The sequence below is a fragment of the Physella acuta genome, unplaced genomic scaffold (genome assembly GCF_028476545.2).
Source record: "Physella acuta isolate Inbredline_101_S28 unplaced genomic scaffold, ASM2847654v3 ptg000299l, whole genome shotgun sequence".
NCBI lineage: Eukaryota > Metazoa > Mollusca > Gastropoda > Physidae > Physella > Physella acuta.
In genome coordinates, this window is record NW_026731818.1 from 103,587 (window position 1) to 126,414 (window position 22,828).

General features: G+C 37.8%; 1 protein-coding gene across 1 annotated transcript in view; it reads right to left on the bottom strand.

Moving 5' to 3' along the window:
- The window catches only part of LOC131939891 (neurensin-1-like), a 47,705-nt gene extending 26,086 nt beyond the window's left edge, over nt 1-21,619 (bottom strand). The window contains exon 1 of the mRNA XM_059298422.1: nt 21,451-21,619. The gene's annotated coding sequence lies outside the window, so the exon portion shown is untranslated. The remainder of the gene's footprint in view (nt 1-21,450) is intronic.
- Between the last annotated feature and the right edge of the window lie 1,209 nt (nt 21,620-22,828).

Here is a 22,828-nt window from a genome sequence, read left to right on the forward strand (position 1 = left end):
CCCTCTAAGTGACACTCCATAGACACCCTTTAAATCACACTCTGTTCCTTGACGTGATTACGTTTATTAATAGATGAAACAGTCCCCCGGGGAAATCCTCTGACTTCTCTCCCTTTAATCAAAGTATTGACGTGGGAACTGTGGCATTTTCACCCCGAGTTGCGTCCCCGTGATATTTGTCATTGTTTCCCTTGACTGAACTGATCACAAATTTTGCATTGAATACCACGTCTTTTCCCCTCGCCAAGCCGTGTAAGGGTTAAACCTACCAAGTTATAAACTAAATACTTATTTTAAAATAAGGAATGGTAAGTTAGGGTCGCTTGTTTCATTCCAAGAATGAAATAGAGAGAGCAACACTAGTAGTGATAAAGATAAACGCGACGTAGAGCAGATCAACCGAGATAGTGGTGTTAAATGCTTGACAGACGTGGTTCGATGTATAGAGAAAGTTTAACAGCGATCGTCAGCAGATTATGGTCGTGTGGACGATTCATCATAGCAGGGTTGGGGGGGGGGGGGGGGTGGGTGATTAAGAAGATAGATGAGAAGCAAGAGAAAATTAATTAATGATGAATGTATTGACCTGCCCCGCCACAGCCCCCTCCCCCTGCACTCACAAATCTGCAGGTAATAAATGAAATAATCACGACGCCATAGAACACCTGCTGTCCCTTCTCTCAACCCCACACCAACAAATTATCTGCCAATATGGAAATAATCACCAACGGCATAACAAATCATCCCCCACTGCACACACATTTCCAACCCCCCCCCCCCCTTCCCCAAAAAAAAAAAACAAACCCAAATTGTCTGCCAATATAGAAATAATCACTACAGCAATATAGAAATAATTCCTACAGCATAACAAATCAATCTCCCCCCCTCCACTGCACATCACCTCTCAACCCCTCCCCCAACCACAATTTATCAGCCAATATAGAAATAATCACAACAGAATAACAAATCAATTCCCCCCCCCCCCTCCACATTGCGCAGACCCTCTCACCCCCCCCTTTCACACACACACCCACAAATTAAATACGACTATAAAAATAATGACGGTACCATAATAAATCAGCCTCATCCCCGCACCCTATCCACCCCTCTCACCCCAAATTACCTGCCACTTACGAAATAATCACGTCTCCATATAAAACATGTCCCTACTGGCACACCCACTTTCATCCCCCCCCCCACCCCATTCCCACCCCCACTAATCAACTGCTACAAAAAACCACCGCGTCAATTTGAATCTGCTGACCAGCAATACACACGTCAACAGAAAAAAAAAATCAATCATGCGTTCAGTCTAGAAACCAGCGTTTCTGCGTCTCGCTCTAACGATTTTCTGAGAGCGACTCCGTCCACTTATAGTTTAATCAGATGCACTTTTAAATTCCAGACTTGACAGACCAAGTCTAATGACGGGATTTTCTGAAATCGTGTGTCACGTGGGAGTTATTGACAAGAAAGATAACTGGGTTCACAATACACTGACGACTGTATGTATGTTCCATACATAAAAATATTTTTATAGGTGTCGTAATGTCAGAGCCATTCAATTTATGTCTTAGGAAATATAAAGATTTAGATTTATCTCTTTACATTGCAGACACAGATTTTCTTTAAAACTACATATATTTAGATATAGGCTATGTTCTTACATTACATTCATTTATATTTTCTTAAAACTATAGATATTTATATATATGTTCTTACACGTGCGGCGTCAAAACGGCCAATGACAAAACGGCCCCGTCAAAACGACCCCGACAAATCGGCCCCGACATAAGAGCCCCGTCAAATTGACCCCGTCAAAATAGCCAGCGACATATGGACCCCGTCATAAAGGCTCCTGATAAATAGGCTCCCGTCATTTAGGCTCCCGGCAAATAGGCTCCCGTTATATAGGCTCACGACAAAAGGGCTCCAGTCAATAAGGCTCCTGACAAATAGGCTCCCGTCATTTTGGCTCCTGTCATTTAGTTTTTTTCCGCAAAACGGCCCCCGTCATTACGACTCGCGACAAATAGGCTCCCGCCATTTAGTTTCTCCACAAAACGGCCCCCGTCATTACGACTCCCGACAAATAGACTAGCGTCATTTTGGCTCACGACAAAAAGGCTCCTGTCAATTTGGCTCCAGACAAAAGGACCAATGACAATACCGTTTCTGTAGAGACTAAGTCTCCCGGCAAAGCGGTCTCATTGAATATGGCGCCTGCCAGTGGGACACCTTCATCAATATTCTTTAGAGTTTGCTTATCCAACACTCTTATGTAATACAACGTATGCATCTCTTGTTCGGCAGGTCTTATTTTTATATTAGTTTATCTATTATAAAATATAGTATGTTTTAATTTAAGGGTCATCTATCTATGACTTCCATAATTGAGTCGGTTAAGGCTGTTCTAACTAAGTGTGTGGGAGAAGGGTCCACGCTATACCTTCCTACCTGCAGTATGCTTGTAGGATATCAAAACAAAACGTCGTTATCTTGTAAACATCATGTATATCGTACAATTTCACTTCTGTGCTCGCTTTTATGCAACAGATCTTTACTGTTGTAAATTAAACATTATCAAAATTTTAGAATTGGTAGATTTTAGCTGTTAATGGCTTGATTTGTTTGTGAATTGATGTTGGTTCATGAAAAACAATTTCATTCAGGCATTAAAAAGAGGTTATAGATTAGTAGTAATGGAGGTAGGACAAAATGGTTACTTTTATGCCAATAGTGGCCATGCCATTCATTTGTCTGGAGCCAATATGTTGGGAGTCATTTTGTCGGTAGCCAATATGTCGGGAGCCTATTTGTCGGGAGCCTATATGTCGCGAATCAATATAACAGGAGCCCATTTGACGGGAGCCAATTTTGACTGGGTCGTTTTGTCGGGGTCGATTTGACGGGGTCATATTAACGGGGCCGTTTTGACGGGGCCGTTTTGTCCCGGGCCGTTTTGACAAGGCACCGATTACATCAACAGACAAAAGATGAAATGTGGTTGATATTATAAAATAACAGGTGACACATTGATTGCCAAAAATTGATGAGGCATTTGCAAATGACAGAGACTGAGAGACTTGAGTGAAGACATCAACTGACAAATATCCTACGTCTGTCAAAAATTAAAGCCATTACATAATTTTACTTGAACTTTAAGCTCAAAATATCGTATTGTACTCTGCAAGCGATTTCTTAAGTCCGTTTTCTTTTAATACTGCAGATTGCCAACTAACTTTAACCCCAAGATGTGTCAAACTCGATGTAGACTCCTAACCTATGCAATCATTTAAGATATGTATCAAAAGACAGACTGACTATGGAACTGCAAAGATTACATTTGCCTCTTGTTATTCACTGCAACATCATAACAAAGCATGTAGAATGTGGCCTTGATCAGCTAGCGTTCGCCAGATATAACATGTATGTGAATCTAGTGCTCTTATTTTACACCACTTAAACTAACTGGGTCAATCACACATTAGTGGATAAAAACAATACAAACCTGGAGCACACTTTAAAAAAACAACAGGTTGTTTGTCTGGAACTGTAGACTGTTGCTTAAATTGTTGACTCCGTTTGATTATTTTAAATCCATTTATGTATTGATGAATTGAGGAAGTTGTTGAATACGCTACTACAATCTTTCAGACCATAATTATAACTGAACAAGCTAAGAGATTGCAGACTGCGTGATAGCGCATCATTAAAGAGAAGACACACGATGATTATGTCGATTGATAAAGACACTTTATTACATAAACTTGATGAAATAAATCGGAACTCAAAATAACTGGCATTAAAAGACCCCACACCCCCACATCCCACCCCAAGTTTCGTGTTCCACCTCTAGTTTTGATGTTTGCGGTATCTTGTATTTTTGGTTTATTTAAAGCTCTTGATTCAGATGCGCTTTGTTCTTTACATAAACAACTTCAGTGATGCATGGATCTAGAGCACCCATATTTTTAATGTAGAATTATGTTTTTATACTTATAGACAGTATATTGTTAAAAATATAATTATTTTACTTCATGTTAGTTTTAATTACCTCCCACTTAATCTGTTGTTTAAGTACTACGGACAATAATCTAAAATATTTGATTCCATATTAGGTGGAAATTATTTGTCATAAAGCATTCGATGTTTCAAAAAATGTGATTAATTTTTTTTTAAATACATACATAAAATGTGTCAAAATTTTATTTTCCTTTAAAAATTAATTTATCTATTGACAAAATGTATAACAAAAAACTGAAAGCGTAATTAAATGATGTATTACAAGACATCTGAACACTTATATTTAATAGAGGTTATAGTGATACTATGCTTTGGTTACATATTTATGTATTCACTTTAAATAAAATGCTAAATACTGCACTTTAACAACAACATAAAACCTTTTTTGATTACTACCAAATGTAAAGTATAGTTCTAAAAACAAGCATGTGGGATACAATAAACCTATCGCATAACTATGATGGAGACAAAAATGAAACAACAACAAAAAGATTTGCTCGGCATAAGTTGATAGCTAAGCTTAATCCATAAACCAAATCATGAGACCACTTGAACATGTTTGTTTTTAAAAGACAATTATCAATCATCACATATTAGCTAAAATTATATGAATAAAAGTAAATTAAAAAAAAACTGCATCTCTAAAATAATAAATGTGATCTATTATAGGGACAAGGAACTTTTTTTAACCATATTAAACAAGCAATGTTTTAAGGCGTAATTAATAAAGATTTAGAGTAGAGTAATTAAGACAAAACTATTACCAAAAAGGTATTAATTACGAATAAAGCTGCGCATTACAGTATCAAATTACTTCAAGCGCTGTTAAATTACATGTTATTGGCTCAATAATATATTTTTTCAAAATATAAACAAAAAACCAAGATATATCACACAAGATCTTCTGTCAAATGTGTTGTCTCTATCAACACGCTGCCACAATGGGGTTATGTTACGCTGTTGTGATGTGAAAAGCTTGTTTGACTCCTTTATCCCTCTCTTGCTGTCCCTGAAATTTGTTTGGCCCATGATTTCATTAAGCCATTATGGCAGCCATTTGAGATGGTTGTCTTTGCTGTATCTGAAAAGGTTTGAGCCCATACTTTCATTAAGCCACTAAAGCCGTGGCTCAAGTGGCTTTTCTAACTGGCTCTCGCCTTACAGGTAACATGAGAGGGAGCAACTCCACTGTTGATATTGTAAAGCGGTATCAATAAATGATGTTATGTATGCAAAAATTGAGAACAATTTAAACTGTTGTTTTGAACAAAACTCAATTGATCATCCTGCGTTCTAGCATCTTAGATGTGTGCTGTTAGTGATTTAATAGTTATTAAAAACTTAAAAAATATATATATTCGTAAAAGAAAATACAAAACCCATTTTAAAATCAGTGTATACAAATACAGTGGTACACCGACATGTGAGTGCTCCGACAATAGAGATCGTTCAAATATTTTATTAATGACTGTCGAGACATTTGAGATACGAGTAACTGAAGTAGTGGAAATAACGATTCGAAGAAAAAAAACCATGTCAAAAACATTGCAAATGTATTGTGCATCGGAACTATTTAATGACACATGTAGAACTCAATTGTAAAAAAAAAAATTCTCAAAAGAAGGATACAATAAACATTATCGTGCAGATATATATGTATACATATGTACATTCTGAATTAAAAAGTGGAGATAATGAGGAAAGCCTGGAGAAAAGTGAAACGACCACCAAAGAGAAAGCAGTGAAGCAAATTAAGCGAAATTAATAAAACATGATAAAGGAACATTTAGGTTTCATTATGTTCGGTGAAGTACAAAGATTAAGTGTAATGTTAAGTGTCCGAACAATTTTAACATTAACTGTGAGTGAGTGAACGAAGTGAAGCGCCACGGCCTATCTCATCCCCCCTACACAGGGCCTACACCTCCACCAGCATCTTCTGTGAGCTCAAGTAAGCTGTTTTTCTAGGTAACTACACTTTATAAACCAAATTATATAATTGCATTATCGTTTGGTGTTTTATTAAACACAATTTTTTTAAATTTATAGATACACTATTATTATTTTTAAAACACGTAACGAAACAATCGCGATTGTATTTGGAGACACAGTGGATACTTGGCATTTTAATTGATTTCTTCAATGAGGAAAATCGCTTTGATATACGAGCAGTTTGACGTACGAGCTATGCTACAGAAGGAGTTAAAATCGTATTTCAAGGTAACACTATTAAACATAATAGTCATTCTACAACAGTGTTGAACAAATCTAGAATTCTAAACAGAGGCGTAGCGATGGGGGGGGGGGGGGGCAGGGGGGTACATATGTCCCCGGGCGCCGACCTTAGGGGGCGCCAAAATGGGTCGTAAAAACAAATTAAAATGGCATTATAAATAGTTGGGCGGGCGGGTGCAAATCGAAAGTTTGAGGGGGGGTGGGTGCAAATTGAAAATTTGCTCCCGATGGGGGCGCCAAATTGAAAGTTTGTCCCCGGGCGCCGGATAGGGTCGCTACGCCTCTGATTCTAAAATCTAATATTAGTAGTTTAATTTCTACCAATGTGTACTTCATAAAAATATAAGGGAGACAACTTACTGTTAGTTCTTAAAATTGTTTAAGTTTAGCAAATTTCATTTTTTTGAATAGAGATAGACATATTTACAATTTTACATTTAATTTTTCGTAGATAATTTAAAACTTCTCAATATATTTATTCTCTAGCCTCTATTTATTCCCAAAAACGTTTCTATTTTTTTGAAATTAAATACCATGAATGCTTTATGATTCGTTTTATACAAACTGATGATAAGCGAAATCTTTTTGGTTTACGATATTAACCATCCAAAAATTATCATTGGTAATAAAATACTTTTCTTTTACTTGGCCATAGGTAACCATAATGTCAACATTTGGCTTCACAGTCTTGGCTTCACAGTCGAAAATGGGGCACAGTAAACAAAGCAGTCAGAAGAAACATAGTAGCATACCCTATTGTAGTCCAATTTTATGGAATTTTAATTTCTCCATTTAACTACTATTTATAAAATTTAATTTCATGTGTTTGAAACTACAAAATAATTGATCATTATAATTTAAAATGTTTAAAAGAAAAGTATTAAAAAGAAAACCGTGGGACAACTGCTATAGATATAGATGTTTAAAAAGGAAGAAAGTTTGTATTCATGTGTATCATTGTAATGAACATCCTTCTGGCTACTCATAAAATGTATTTAAAAATCCATTAAATATATATTTAATTTTCCATCTGGTACATGAATAAATCAGAGGTTTTCCAACACACGAGCTGGCCCCATTCAGTTTTCCAAGTGAGAAGCAAAGACTCTCTAAATCTAGTCCAACACACGAAACTGACGCCGATTTTTATGAGGCTTTCATCAAAACGTTACCAACCGCGTGCCCTGTTTTCTAGAAGTTGAATTAGATCTAAATGTTAACAATGTCGGCAGTTCATTTCTTGGATCTTAGGGCGCGGGTTTGTCCACACTACCAACTAGACACGCCAAGGCATGCTGTAAGTCCCTCGGCGACGGCGCTCAGGATGGATTCAAGTAGTAACCTCATCCACTTATGCAGGATCTTGGGGCGCTAAATCACATAATTCCGTTAGGTCTATGACAGAAACCTTTGCGGGTTTCAAACCTGTACTCAACAGCTTCCCAAGTTTTCATGGCGATTGGGTGAATGATGCAGTAATGCTTAATAGACAGAAAAATGTTTTTCACATTTACAACTGTATGTGGCCAGCTCACGCGTCGGATAACCTTCTGATTTAAGGGGGGGGGGGGTGTGGGGGTGGGGGGGGGGATCCACAAATGACGTCACATTTTTTAACGACTAACAAAAAGGCAGACCTTCACACACACCCACCTCAATGACGTCATTTATAAATAGTGATTGACTATTAATAGTTCTAAATGTTCTAATTAATTTCTAAATAATTATATAAAAAATAATCTTACCTTCCATGTTTTGTGAATTAGATGTGCCTAATACTATGCAAGTAAATTAATATCTGTTGACTAGTGCTGTCTAGTGTCTGATAAATGTGCTGAACCGTACGGCGTCAAAACGGCCAATGACAAAACGGCCCCGTCAAAACGACCCCGACAAATCGGCCCCGACAAATCGGCACCGTCAAAAGGGCCAGCGACATATGGACCCCGTCATATAGGCTACCGACAAATAGGCTCCCGTTATATAGGCTCACGACAAAAGGGCTCCAGTCAATAAGGCTCCTGACATATGGGCTCCCGTCATTTTGGCTCCCGAAATATAGGCTCCCGTCATTTAGTTTTTTCCACAAAACGGCCCCCGCCATTACGACTCCCGACAAATAGGCTCTCGCCATTTAGTTTCTCCACAAAACGGCCCCCGTCATTATGACTCCCGACAAATAGGCTAGCGTCATTTTGGCTCACGACAAAAAGGCTCCTGTCAATTTGGCTTCAGACAAAAGGACCACTGATAATACCGTTTCTGTAGAGACTAAGTCTCCCGGCAAAGCGGTCTCATTGAATATGGCGCCTGCCAGTGGGACCCCTTCATCAATATTCTTTAGTCAGCTTATCCAACACTCTTAAGTAATACAACGTATGCATCTCTTGTTCGGCAGGCCTTATTTTTATATTAGTTTATCTATTATAAAATATAGTATGTTTTAATTTAAGGGTCATCTATCTATGACTTCCATAATTGAGTCGGTTATAGGCTGTTCCAACTCAGTGTGTGGGGAGAAGGGTCCACGATATACCTTCCTACCTGCAGTATGCTTGTAGGTTATCAAAACAAGATGCTGTTATCATGTAAACATCATGTATATCATACATTTACACTTCTGTGCTCGCTTTTAAGCAACAGATTTTTTCTGTTGTAAATTAAACATTATCAAAACTTTAGAATTGATGGAATTTAGCAGTTAAGGGCTCGATTTGTTTGTGAATTAATGTTTGTTTATGAAAAACAATTTCATTCAGGCATTAAAAAGAATTTATAGTGGTATTGGAGGTAGGAGAAAATAGTTACTTTTATGCCAATAGTGGTCATGCCATTCATTTGTCTAGAGCCAATATGTCGGGAGTCATTTTGTCAAAAGCCAATATGTCGGGAGCCCAATTGCCGGGAGCCAATATGTCGTGAGCCCATTTGTCGGAAGCCCATTTGTCTTGAGCCCTTATGTCGGGAGCCAATATGTCGGGAGCCGCTTTGTCGGGAGCCAATATGTCCTGAGCCTATTTGTCAGGGGTTAATATGTCGGGAGTCCATTTGTCGTGAGCCTAAATATCGGGAGCCCATTTGTTGGGAGCCTATATGTCGCAAGTCAATATGACGGGAGCCCTTTTGACGGGAGCCGATAAGTCGGGGCCCTTTTGACGGGGCTATCTTGACTGGGTCGTTTGGCCAGGGGTCTATTTGGCGGGGTCAAATTAACGGGGCCGTTTTGACGGGGCCGATTTGTCCCGGGCCGTTTTGACAGGGCACCGTTCTTACACTACAAACATTTAGATTTTCTTAAAACTATAGATATTTAGATGTATGTTCTTACATTACATACATTTAGATTTTCTTAAAACTATAGATATTAGATGTATGTTCTTACATTACATACATTTAGATTTTCTTAAAACTATAGATATTAGATGTATGTTCTTACATTACATACATTTAGATTTTCTTAAAACTATAGATATTTAGATGTATGTTCTTACACTACATACATTTAGATTTTCTTAAAACTATAGATATTAGATGTATGTTCTTACATTACATACATTTAGATTTTCTTAAAACTATAGATATTTAGATGTATGTTCTTACACTACATACATTTAGATTTTCTTAAAACTATAGATATTTAGATATAAGTTCTTACACTACAGACATTTAGATTTTCTTAAAACTATAGATATTTAGATGTATGTTCTTACACTACATACATTTAGATTTTCTTAAAACTATAGATATTTAGATATAAGTTCTTACACTACAGACATTTTCCTTAAAATAAATTATATTTAGATGTCTCTCTTTAAAAGTACAAACAACTAGATTTTTTTCTTTAAGACAATTTGATTGCTGATTATTAATGACAGGGCATTAAATGACGTCCATCTGTCATTTCTAATCAAGCTTGACATAAAAATAAAAACTAAATTAAAATAAAAGCCTTAAATTTCACTTGAGAAAAATTTAAACTTTACATTTAATGGATTTGACACGTTGTTGTTTAAAAACAGCTTGAATCGTTCGATAATTGGTCATCACAAACAAAATGCACGCTATGACAAGTTTGTTGAATAAAAAAAAAATTCAAAGGAAACAATTAATAATGAAGGCAAAACAAGAATAAAATATCACAGGAAACAATGTCACAGGAATAAAATGTCACAGAAAAAAAGGAGAAGAAAATAACTGGAAAAATTATGTCGCAAGAAAATAATAATTCAGAGAAAAAGCGCAGGAAAAAAGACAAGACAGTAGTCACAAAAAGTAGCGCTATGCGTGATATTGTCTACATAATTAATGCCTGTGATAAATGGCACGGAATTTTACCAAGATATTCTGCCTTTCATATCACAAAAGCACAGCAAAAAGATTTGTCCCCAATATATTTTTCTCTAGCATGAGTTAGGTACCCATTAGAGCTGGATGGACTCAGGGTCGTTCTACTGACTTGAACCCGGTTTCGAAAACCAGACTATTGGGTTTGCAGTCTAGCGCTCTACATCTGGGCCACGCCGTCCCTTTTTTACTCCACATTAATTGGGTCTACTTCAGATTTTGCTTTGTTTATAAACTATTACTTTTTGAAACAGAAAACTACTAATGTGAAATTATAACCCAACTAATACCATGCTATTTTATAACCTATAACAAAAATCTACCTTCTGTGATCAATTATGCCTAGTTTAGTGATTATAACAAGACCGGTGATGACGTATGCCTGTGAAATCTGGACACAATGAGAATGGATAGACAGTTTGAATGAACCAGTGTTTCTTTCAGCCATTTCTCCGAAGCACGTCTACCGCCCCTCCCCTCGATCGAAATGGAATTTATTTAGCAAATATATACTTTACCAGTGTCTGCCCCTCCGCACGGAGAAAAAAAATCTGCAAGAAAGACTGGTAAGAATGAAGAGATATGTGATGATGACAGAAATACTACAAGTATAGCAGGCATTTCAAACAGAAAACTGCAATGTTTCGTCACTTGGGAAGAATATCAATTTCTTCTGCGGTGAGAGTGGAGTTTTAACTAAGTTCCTGTTGAGAAAAACTGCTAAAACACATGCCTATACTTATATGAACATATCTTTTGCTTTAATCCTCGGTAGAAATAAAATCAGTGGATCCATTTTTTTATTTAAAGTTTTAAAAAGTGTATAGCGAGTTTGAACTTTCTAATCTTTATGTGAGGTAGAGTCAGTTTTTTTTTAAAAAATAGCCACAGAAATTAATTGATTCGTTTTCGTGTCAGTGTTAGTTAGAGCTGGTCATTTTAATTGTCTTCACAGTGTTTAATTGATTAATTTTTGTGTGAGTGTTTTAGTTGGACATGTTAATTAGCTTCACAGCATTTAATTGATTAATGCTTGTCACCAGATTTCCATAAATGACATCACAATATCAGCGGCGTAGGCGGGTTGTTGACGTTTAGATATGTGTGTGACTCTGTGTGTGTGTGTGTAGCTGTGGGGGGTGGGGGGGGGGGGGTAATTTTTACGGGGGGGGGGGGTAGAAAATAGGGTGGTGGTGTGTTGTGGCTGTGACTTGGGTGTGTAGGATGAGTGATGGGGGGATTTATGTGGGGTAATGTGTTCCGAAGCGTTGTCAATTTATTTTATACTCAGGGAAATTTGTCATTTCCTACTGTCCAGTACCTCATCTCTTAATGTTCAGTACCTCATCTCTTGATGTCCAATACCTCATCTCTTAATGTCCAGTACCTCATCTCTTAATGTCCAGTATCTCATCTCTTAAGGTTCAGTACCTCATCTCTTAATATCCAGTACCTCATCTCTTAAAGTTCAGTACCTCATCTCTTAATATCCAGTACCTCATCTGTTAATGTCCAGTACCTCATCTCTTAATGTCCAGTATCTCATCTCTCAATATCCAGTATCTCATCTCCTATTGGCCCATACTTTCCGTTTGCCACAAAACACAATCACAATTAACACCCTCCTCCATAATTCTCCAGCCAAGCCAAGGAAATGACCATCTCCTCGCGACTGCCCATCCGCCCCCCCCCCACCTCGCCGCAACACTAGATCGATAACCACGACATTGATCCCATTACGTAAATAACCAGTGTTTAACACAAACGACAGGGAGAGATGCTACAGGGGAAAGCCTGGAAAGTGAAACTGTCAAGGGCGTTCACTCCCCTCTATTTTTTAAATCAATTTTTAAAAAAAACAAACTCGGTTTTCTTTGTTTATCCTAACAAAGCACCGTTTGATAGATCTAGGTCGCATTAAAACTTCTTTTAAATTCATCAAATCATACTTTTTATTATAAAAAAATAATTTAATTTGTCTTTCATATGTCGTTTAAAAAAACGTGTTTTCATTCTTTTAAAAATATTGTCTGTATTTCTCCCAAGATGTCTGCCATTAATGTAACATCATTAATCCTAAATATCAGCTGATCCCGTGCATTGTGTTCTCATCATCTGCATCTAATTAGTTTAAAATTGGCTTTTTTTCATTGGCATCATCAGGTTAATAACACGGTTGCATTTCATCTGATTCGGGTTTTTATCCACAATATGGATGGGTAAAAACGATGCTGTTTAATGGTGCTTTATTTCGCTATGATAACACTAAGAACTATGTAAGATGAATTAGTTTCAAATCATCACAGTAGAAAGATCAGCAGGGTAGAGGCCAGCATTTGTTTATGAATGCACACTTGTACAGAACAACAAGGCTTAAGAACAGCTGAAGGAAAGAAATGATTAGCCAATTTGATAGAAATTTAAGAAGGGGAAGTATTTGCATGTAATTTGGAAGTCTAATCACCTTTATTTAGCAATGTGGTGTATATGGTGTCGCTGTTTTATAAAAACCTACACTGAAATATTGTCGGGTTGTTTTGTATTGGGCAGATATTGTGTCTCTGTCTCACGAGGGAGAGTATTCTGAGTCATATAAAGAAGTGTATACTGGGCCTTAATTAATGAGGGTCTAAACTCGGCTTTATGAAGAAACTTTGTCTTAGCTCTGTGGAAAAGGGTAGTTTCAACCAGATGAATAATGTAGAATTATACATAAAAAGTAGTTTAGGTCGTAAGGAAAAGCGTAGGTTCGGCCCTTAGAAAAGTATAGTCTTAGCCCTATAGAAAAGTGTAGGTTCGGCCCTTAGAAAAGTATAGTCTTACTTAGCCCTATAGAAAAGTGTAGAATCGGCCTTTAGAAAAGTATAGTCTTAGCCCTATAGAAAAGCGTAGGCTCGGCCCTTAGAAAAGTATTGTCTTAGCCCTATAGAAAAGAGTAGGTTCGACCTTATAAAAATCCCTATAAAAACCTTACAACTAGATTCGACCCTATGGATCAGTGAAGAATCTGCTTATATCGATATGTTTCCAGCAATTTGAAATAACAGCCCATTTTTTAAGACCTTCATAGAACGGATCAAACACAAGAAATAACCAACCAAACCTGCTCACGTTGAATTGTCGTTCACGTGCAAGGTAATCTGTGAGACCAATGCCGCACTATTTCATTGCTGAATGAACGTCATTTAGGTAATATGTGAGACCATGCCGCACTTTTTCATTGCTGAATGAACGTCATTTAGGTAATATGTGAGACCATGCCGCACTTTTTCATTGCTGAATGAACGTCATTTAGGTAATATGTGAGACCATGCCGCACTTTTTCATTGCTGAATGAACGTCATTTAGGTAATATGTGAGACCATGCCGCACTTTTTCATTGCTGAATGAACGTCATTTAGGTAATATGTGAGACCATGCCGCACTTTTTCATTGCTGAATGAACGTCATTTAGGTAATATGTGAGACCATGCCGCACTTTTTCATTGCTGAATGAACGTCATTTAGCAGCAGACCTACAAAGGTATTTCTCAAATATGAACACAAAAACACCTATTGATATCCCATGACGCCATCACCCACGCATCGATATTTTAATCAATCTGTTTACAGTACACACGGCCCAAACTCATTGAACCGTGAACCGGCTTACATCACACGTACTCACTCGTTCAAAACAGCTATAAATATTTCAACCTTTGGTCCGCAACACAAAAAACCTCTAAAAATAACCACCCCCACCCCCACACCCCACCCCACCCATTTCGCGATCGTCACGTAGCTGCTATGCTGGCCAGCAGACGTCAGCGTCCACAGGCCTAATTTTTTTGTCCTCTTCCAATGTGGGTGGGAGCAGCCAATCGATATGCAGCACGAGTAGGCGTGACCTTGAAACTAGAAAGGAACCCAAGTTCAAAGCTGAATCCATTTTTTACCCACTTTGGTATAATTTTTTTTTTACTCTCTTTGTTGTTTACTCAATATTTTTTTTTTCCGAATGATATGAGCATTGTGTGTAGTCTAATGGAATAGTGCCTCAGGGGAGAGAATAAACAGTTAATAAAGACAAATGAGACAAGAGTTAGCCATGTGTATACAGGGTATATATTAGATAGAAAGTAGCTTTAAGGGTAGACCTATTTGTGGATAATATGCACTAGTGATATCATGACTATTGCTAATGATGTTCTAACTATATATTTTAGGGATTAGTATTGCGATTAGGGAATGTATCTGTTTAATTTGGCTAAGGTTTACTATTACCATAACAACGTGGTAAGTCTGGGTTAGTAATTTTATGTAAGCGGGTTCGTTTCACTATGTCACCGGATATATGTTAGTATATCTGTCCTAGCTGCCATATCTGTATAGTAGCATGCGTGTCTCAGCCGGCAAATTTTTAGTCAGTCGATTTACATTCTTTACCAAATCAATTATTTTAGCCAGTTTACTTTCTACCTCCCCCCCCCCCCCTTTGTCAACTAACTGCACAAAAATTCAGCCCCCTCCAAAAAAAACTTTAAATGAAAACCTACATGTTTGTTTTTCAATTGATTTTTTTTTTTACATATAAATAATTTTTTTTCGTCACATTTTTAACACCCGAAGTGTCGGGTGGCCATTCGTCACCAAACTCCGACTACCCCCCCCCCCCCCCACCTCCCACTCCTCCTTAGATGCGTGACGTCAAGACTGGGCTACCGCCTTAGCCGGTCTATCAACGTGTTAGCCGGTCTGTTTACAGGTTAGCTAATTTCCGGTCGATGCTCTAAATAACCGGCTTGACCTTTTTAATTCAATCTCACATAGGGTGCGTGGGAGTTGGCGAAGGACAGCGGCTTGCTGGGGGTGGGGGATGGGGGTGTGGGGGGGGTGTAATTGATTGCATGGATTTGGGTTTTGGTGGTGGGGTATTGGCTTGCTGGGAATCTGGAGTTGTGGGGTAATAGTTCGTTGGGATTCGGGACAGGTGGTAGGGAAAATATTTACTGAGATTTGGGTCTGGGGTTGGGTAAAGGCTATCTAGGTGGGGGGGGGGGGGGGGAAGGTGGCTTACTCTGATTGGATGAAGGATAAAACCTTAATAAGGCTGCAAAGAAAAACCTAAGTTCCGACCTAGATCCACAAATTAACACGCGCAAACTGAACCACCATAAAAAAAAAATCTATTATTAGACAACATTTTTTTTTGTTAGACCAAGATAAATCCAAGTCCTCTTGTGATCATGTTGTCATTAGGTTTTTATCAGTGGATTAAGTTACATACTACAGATTATATAACGAAACAAATATTCAAGGTCAGCGCTTGAACATCAACCGTTAAATATCATAACCGTATAATCAATGCAACAACAACACTACCACGATCGCATGACAGAGACAACAACTACCACATACTACCACTCCACAGCCACCGCAGCGATTGGTGAAACCACAATCATTGCGTCAACGGCAGTGGCTCTTAAACTTTTAGGAGCTACCCAGCCCCACTAGTTTCATATAGACATTCACCGAAACTTTCTAATTAGTTCTATCGTCCGCACAGACAAAATCTGATCGTGAATTGTATGTGTCGTGTGTGTGTCTTGACCTCCGCCGAACTCATAACACTGACTCACCGAACTGACTCACCATAAACCACAAAACGAAACAAGCACTACGATTACCATCATGCCTACACCATCAGCCTCCAGTAACATAGTTCTATCACAACTAAAACAGCGACACCAACCACGACAGCTGCCTTTACTGCAACAACATTTTCAGCAACAAAATATCACAAGAAACTAACACTAAATCAAATAACGTCAACAATATCCACCACAACGGAATTATCGGATGATGAAGATTGTTCAGCGGCTACCACCAAACCAAATACCCAAAACAACATCCACTACTGCAGCATCACTAACAGCACCAAAAAGAAAACAACAACTGATGGTGAAGATTATACAGCAGTTACCACCAAACCAAATAACGACAACACTACTACAGCAGCATCACTAACAGCACCGAAAACAACAACATATGATGAAGATTATACAGCAGGTACCACTAAACCAACTAACCACGACAACATCCACCACAACATCATCATTAACAACACCAGAAAACAACAACGGACGATAAAGATAACCACGAAACCAAAATACCACGACAACACCCACTACAGCAGCATCAGTAACAGCACCGAAAACAACAACATATGATGAAAATTATACAGCGGCTACCACCAAACCAAATAACCACAACAACACTACAACAGCATCACAAACAGCACCGAAAACAACAACATATGATGAAGACAGTAAAACGTTCCAGACATCACGAGCCACTCGAGATGACACAGAAAGTAATCGATAAATGTAAACAATTATTTGAGCATCCGTTAGCTTTATCTCTGGCAATGGTTGCTACACGAGGTCACGTGGTCGTTTTCATGGCTGTATGTATAGCTGTATATGTGGTTGTATGTATAGCTGTATCTGTGGTTGTATGTATAGCTGTATCTGTGGTGTATAGCTGTATATGTGGTTGTATGTATAGCTGTATCTGTGGTTGTATGTATAGCTGATTCTGTGGTTGTATGTATAGCTGTATCTGTGGTTGTATATATAGCTGTATCTGCGGTTGTATGTATAGCTGTATCTGTGGTTGTATGTATAGCTATATCTGTGGTTGTATGTATAGCTGTATCTGTGGTTGTATGTATAGGTGTATCTGTGATTGTAATTGTATGTATAGCTGTATCTGTGGTTGTATGTATAGCTGTATCTGTGGTTGTATGTATAGCTGTATCTGTGGTTGTATGTATAGCTGTATCTGTGGTTGTATGTATAGATGTATCTGTGGTTGTATGTATAGCTGTATCTGTGGTTGTATCTTCTTCTTCTTCTTCTTCGTTCTTAATTATTGGTGTTGAAGGGGATCGAGATTTATCTGCCAGTGGATTTGAACTCGAGACTTTGTTCGAATTTATCAACCATGAGCTTTTTGCCGACTCGACCACGCCTCCAACACAATTAAGCGTTACGTGTCAACTGGTTATGCGCCATTGAGGCCATTGACTCCGATTTCAGCCTGCTTTTCTTTTTGGATTTGCTTCCATAGCCTTTGTTCAACCAAGAACAAACTACTATTTTTGGAGTTGTCTCTCCTAGAAGAGTGGCTGTCCCCAGCTAACGAGCCTCATCTGCCCGAGGGTTCGAACTCGAGACTTTTCGGTTTAGCAACCATGAGCTATACCGACTCGACCACGCCGAACCCTTGTGGTTGTATGTATAGCTGTATCTGTGGTTGTATCTGTGGTTGTATGTATAGCTATATCTGTGGTTGTATGTATAGCTGTATCTGTGGTTGTATGTATAGCTGTATATGTGGTTGTATGTATAGCTGGATCTATGGTTTTATGTATATCTGTATCTGTGGTTGTATGTATAGCTGTATCTGTGGTTGTATGTATAGCTGTATCTGTGGTTGTATGTATAGCTGTATCTGTGGTTGTGTGTATATCTGTATCTGTGGTTGTATGTATAGCTGTATTTGTGGTTGTATGTATAGCTGTATCTGTGGTTGTATGTATAGCTGTATCTGTGGTTGTGTGTATATCTGTATCTGTGGTTGTATGTATAGCTGTATCTGTGGTTGTGTGTATATCTGTATCTGTGGTTGTATGTATAGCTGTATTTGTGGTTGTATGTATAGCTGTATCTGTGGTTGTATGTATAGCTGTATCTGTGGTTGTGTGTATATCTGTATCTGTGGTTGTATGTATAGCTGTATTTGTGGTTGTATGTATGGCTGTATCTGTGGTTGTATGTATAGCTGTATCTGTGGTTGTATGTATAGCTGTATCTGTGGTTGTGTGTACATCTGGATCTGTGATTGTACGCATAGCTGTATTGTGGTTGTATGTATAGCTGTATCTGTGGTTGTATGTATAGCTGTATCTGTGGTTGTGTGTATAGCTGTATCTGTGGTTGTATGTATAGCTGTATCTGTGGTTGTATGTATAGCTGTATCTGTGGTTTTATGTATAGCTGTATCTGTGGTTGTGTGTATATCTGGATCTGTGGTTGTACGCATAGCTGTATCTGTGGTTGTATGTATAGCTGTATCTGTGGTTGTATGTATAGCTGGATCTATGGCTATATTTACAGTTTTTTATGGTTATATGTATGGATGTATGTGTAGTTTTATGTATAGCTGTATGTATGGCTAAATGTGCGTTTTAATGTTCGGTTGTATTTGTTGTATATATAGTTGTATGTGTGTAGCAATATGGTTGTATCTAAGGCTGTATTTACGGCTGTCTGTATTTTACAGCTTATCGTATGCCGGTATGTATGTCTGTATGGCTGTATGTATGTCTATTTGTATGGCTGTATGTGTAATTGTATGTTTCTGTATATAAGGCTGTATTTACGGGTGTCTGTATTGTTGCTTTTACAACTTAACGAATGCCGGAATTTATGACTGTATATTTGAGTGTTTGTTGGCTGACTTAAGGGTTTACATATGTATGGCTGTAAATATGTATATTAATGGCTTTACATATGAAGGTATGTACGGCTGTAGATATGTATATTAATGGCTTTACATATGTCGATCTGTATGTCTGGTTCTCTGTTTACTTGCCTGTATGTGTAGAAGAGGGTAGCTGTAACATACTGCCAGTCTGTATGACAACAAGTATAAATGTCTTACAGTATATTTGTCAGGTTTACAATTTGGATTTACTCCCCCCCCTCCCCCCCATATCTGTCAGGCTGTTTGGGCGTGTCTGATTAGTTTGAGGTTGTTTGACTTTGTACAAGGGATGTTCATCTATTGATCTGTTTCGATTAGTATCTACAGCACCAGTGGTAAGGAATCTAACGTATGCGATGAACAAGTTGCTAGTATTAGAGGAAAATAGAAAGATAGATGAGAGAAAGTGAGACAGATATATAGAGAGAAAGAGAGATAGAGAGAGAGATTAGAGAAAGATAAATAGAGAGAAAGAGACATAGATGAGAGAAAGTGAGAAAGATATATATAGAGAGAAAGTGACGTGAGAGAAAGATACACAGAGAGAAAGAGAGATAGAGAGAGAAAGTGAGAAAGATATATATATATATATATATATATATATATATATATAGAGAGAGAGAGAGAGAGAGAGAGAGAGAGAGAGAGAGAGAGAGAAAGAGACGTGAGAGAACAATATACAGAGAGAAAGAGAGATAGAAAGGTAGAAAGAAAGATATAAAGAAAGAGAGATAGAAAGAAAGAAAGAGAGATAGAAAGAGAGATAGAGAGAAAGAAAGATTAACAACGGCCGATAAAGTTGACTAAAGAGTATCTGTTATGGAGGAATAAAAACCATCACCAATATTATTATTTTGCCCGACTCAAAGAGCCGTAACTCTTTCTTGGGCCGGAAGTGACATAAAAGCTGTTCATGATGGGCATAGTCTGGGATTTTATCCCGTTTTTTTAAATATAAAAAATACGTTTGGCCTTGAACTTGAATGATGATGTTGTATTACAAGTTTGTCTACAGGTGGAGCGTGATGACAACGTTTTGTTACGATGGAACTATACACTCAACTTGGTCTAGTGATGTGTTAACTTTTACTGGCTTTATAGTAGCTTTAGACTGCGACAAATAAAATGTGATCTTGAAAGTACCGCAGATAAAATGTGATCTTTAAACTTAGGCAGGTAAGTAATTAAAGGCAGTTGCTTTCTGATGTAAATAATACAATTTCGTTCAATGGCAAGTAAGTCGAGTAATAACAAAGTAAGGGAAAGTAAGTCGAGTAATATCAGAGTAAAGGGAAGTAAGTCGAGTGATATAATAATAAAGGGAAGTAAGTCGAGTGATATAATAATAAAGGGAAGTAAGTCGAGTGATATAATAATAGAGGGAAGTAAGTCGAGTGATATAATAACAGAGGGAAGTAAGTCGAGTTAAATCAGTGTTGAAAAACTTCCAGCGGTATTAGACGATGAAATCAAGATAATTAGGTTACGGTAGGCTAATTGGGACAGTAACATATGGCACACTGTGTACATTTGTGTCGTTATTACACACCTGAGGTTTGGAGTGGATGTTTTTGTACACAAAAATATATAAATTGGTGACTGGTGAATGAAAAGGATGGGAGGGGGGAATACTGGAGCGGCGAGGTTAGGAAAAGTCAGACGGGTGCACATGACGACCCAACTCGACCCAAGTGTAGTAGGTCTCTTGATGCAATGAAGTAACGAAATAGGAGAAGTTTGACCGCGGCAACCTCAGATGAAGACCCAATATCTTGTCTTTACTAAACATGGTGCCAATTCAAGTCTGGAGATCTGTGTACAAAACCCGTCTGGTGATTAGTGATATAAGGAAAGCTCGTGTCGTCACGTGACCAAGATTATAAGCTCGTTTATAACCTTTACATCGTACGTTATATCTCAGCAATCTCCGTAGTTGTAATAGTCTTAACGCTCTATACACAGATACTTTTTTGTACAGTTAACTTATATAATTCTTTATGGTTACATTTGCGTCTATATTTCAGTATCTGTGTATAGTTCAATTTGTAATTGTTGTCATTCATATTTATTAAACATCATATTCTCTATCTATTTAAGTGGCGTTAAGTACAACTGCAAAATTACGGCATGGTCGAATAAATTCAAAGCTTGTAGTAGTTACAACTAAGTCACGTGCAGACTTAGAGACCACTTGATGGTAGTTGAGGTGATCAGTTAAACTAGAAGGTGAGAACTTAAACTAAATGGTGAGCAGTTAAACTAGAAGGTGAGCAAAAAAAAACGACATGAAATAAAAATGTGAAAAGATGCACTCACCATTCCCACATAAGATCGACAATAACTAGATGGCATCCATTCTCCCTCTACTCTCCCGCGCTCAGCGCTAATGGAAACACGGTCTGGATTCGGCGGGCTAACACCGACGTTACAATCACGCGTGGAACTGTATCGAACGTCCAGCACTAAAACCAGATCGATCGGGGATAATCTGGTCAGGCGATCGGAAAATTTATCAGCAGGAAATAAAAAAATAAAAAAAAATAAAAGGAAAAACAACAGGCGTCGTATTGTTGTTGAAAAAAATTAAATGAAATTGTAAGAAAATAGAAATAACCCGGCTGAAGGGTAGGCAGGGGGAGACAGTGGTGACAACAGTTGGGCAGGCGATACCAGCTCGCGAGGAATCTCAGCCAGCAGGGCGCTGGATTTATCGACGAGTTCATGGAATCGCTGGGAAATGTACTCGATATTTTATACATATCGAACTCAGTTTTTAGAGTCGATGTAACTAGCACGAGATAAATGGGTTCCACGTCAAGTACAGGAATCGTTTCAACTCGATACTTTGTGATTAAACACGATACTGAGATTAAACTCGATACTTTGTTATTGAACTTGATCTAAGAATCAACATTAAAAACATGTTGTTTTTATTCGATGTTTGAATGTCCTAGTAACAATGCTGATGCTTGGCCATAAGAAAAAAAATTTACAAGAATATATCAACTACGATCATGCAACACATACGTTCTGCTCACAATATAACACAAAACACGATCTTTATATAATGCAGTACAAGCTTATTTTAGGTGTAGGCCTACATGGAGCTAGTATGTAACGGAGAAAGCAGAACGTATTTTCATATCAATAGTATTCCAAGAGATATTTACTTGTATATTTCTCATTTCTCTGTATATATATATATATATATATATATATATATATATATATATATATATATATATATATATATATATATATATATATATATATATATATGTGTGTGTATGTATATATCGGTGCCATCCGATTGGGTCAGCGCTCTCCCCCGACATGTGAATCAACTGGTTTCAGTTTGCTTAATATTTTGTTTTCTTAACTTTAGTGTAGTTAATGTTAATCTGCTAATCAGTGGCGTAGCGAGGTCGGGTGTCTTCCGGTGCGGCACTTAATGGTGTCTTTATTTTTTACTATTTTTTACTATTTTTGTCTTCGTGTCACCCCCCTAAATGGTGTCACCCGGTGAGGTCCGCACCCCCCCCCCCCCCCTCTCGCTACGCCTCTGCTACTAATTAATCATCTACCGTATCTTTATGCGTGTGATAAATGTGTAGAGCGTACAATACCGAATGAAGCGGGAGTCATCTCCCCTAAGTTCTGTATGTTTGTGTATAGCAGCCGGCGTCTAGTGAAA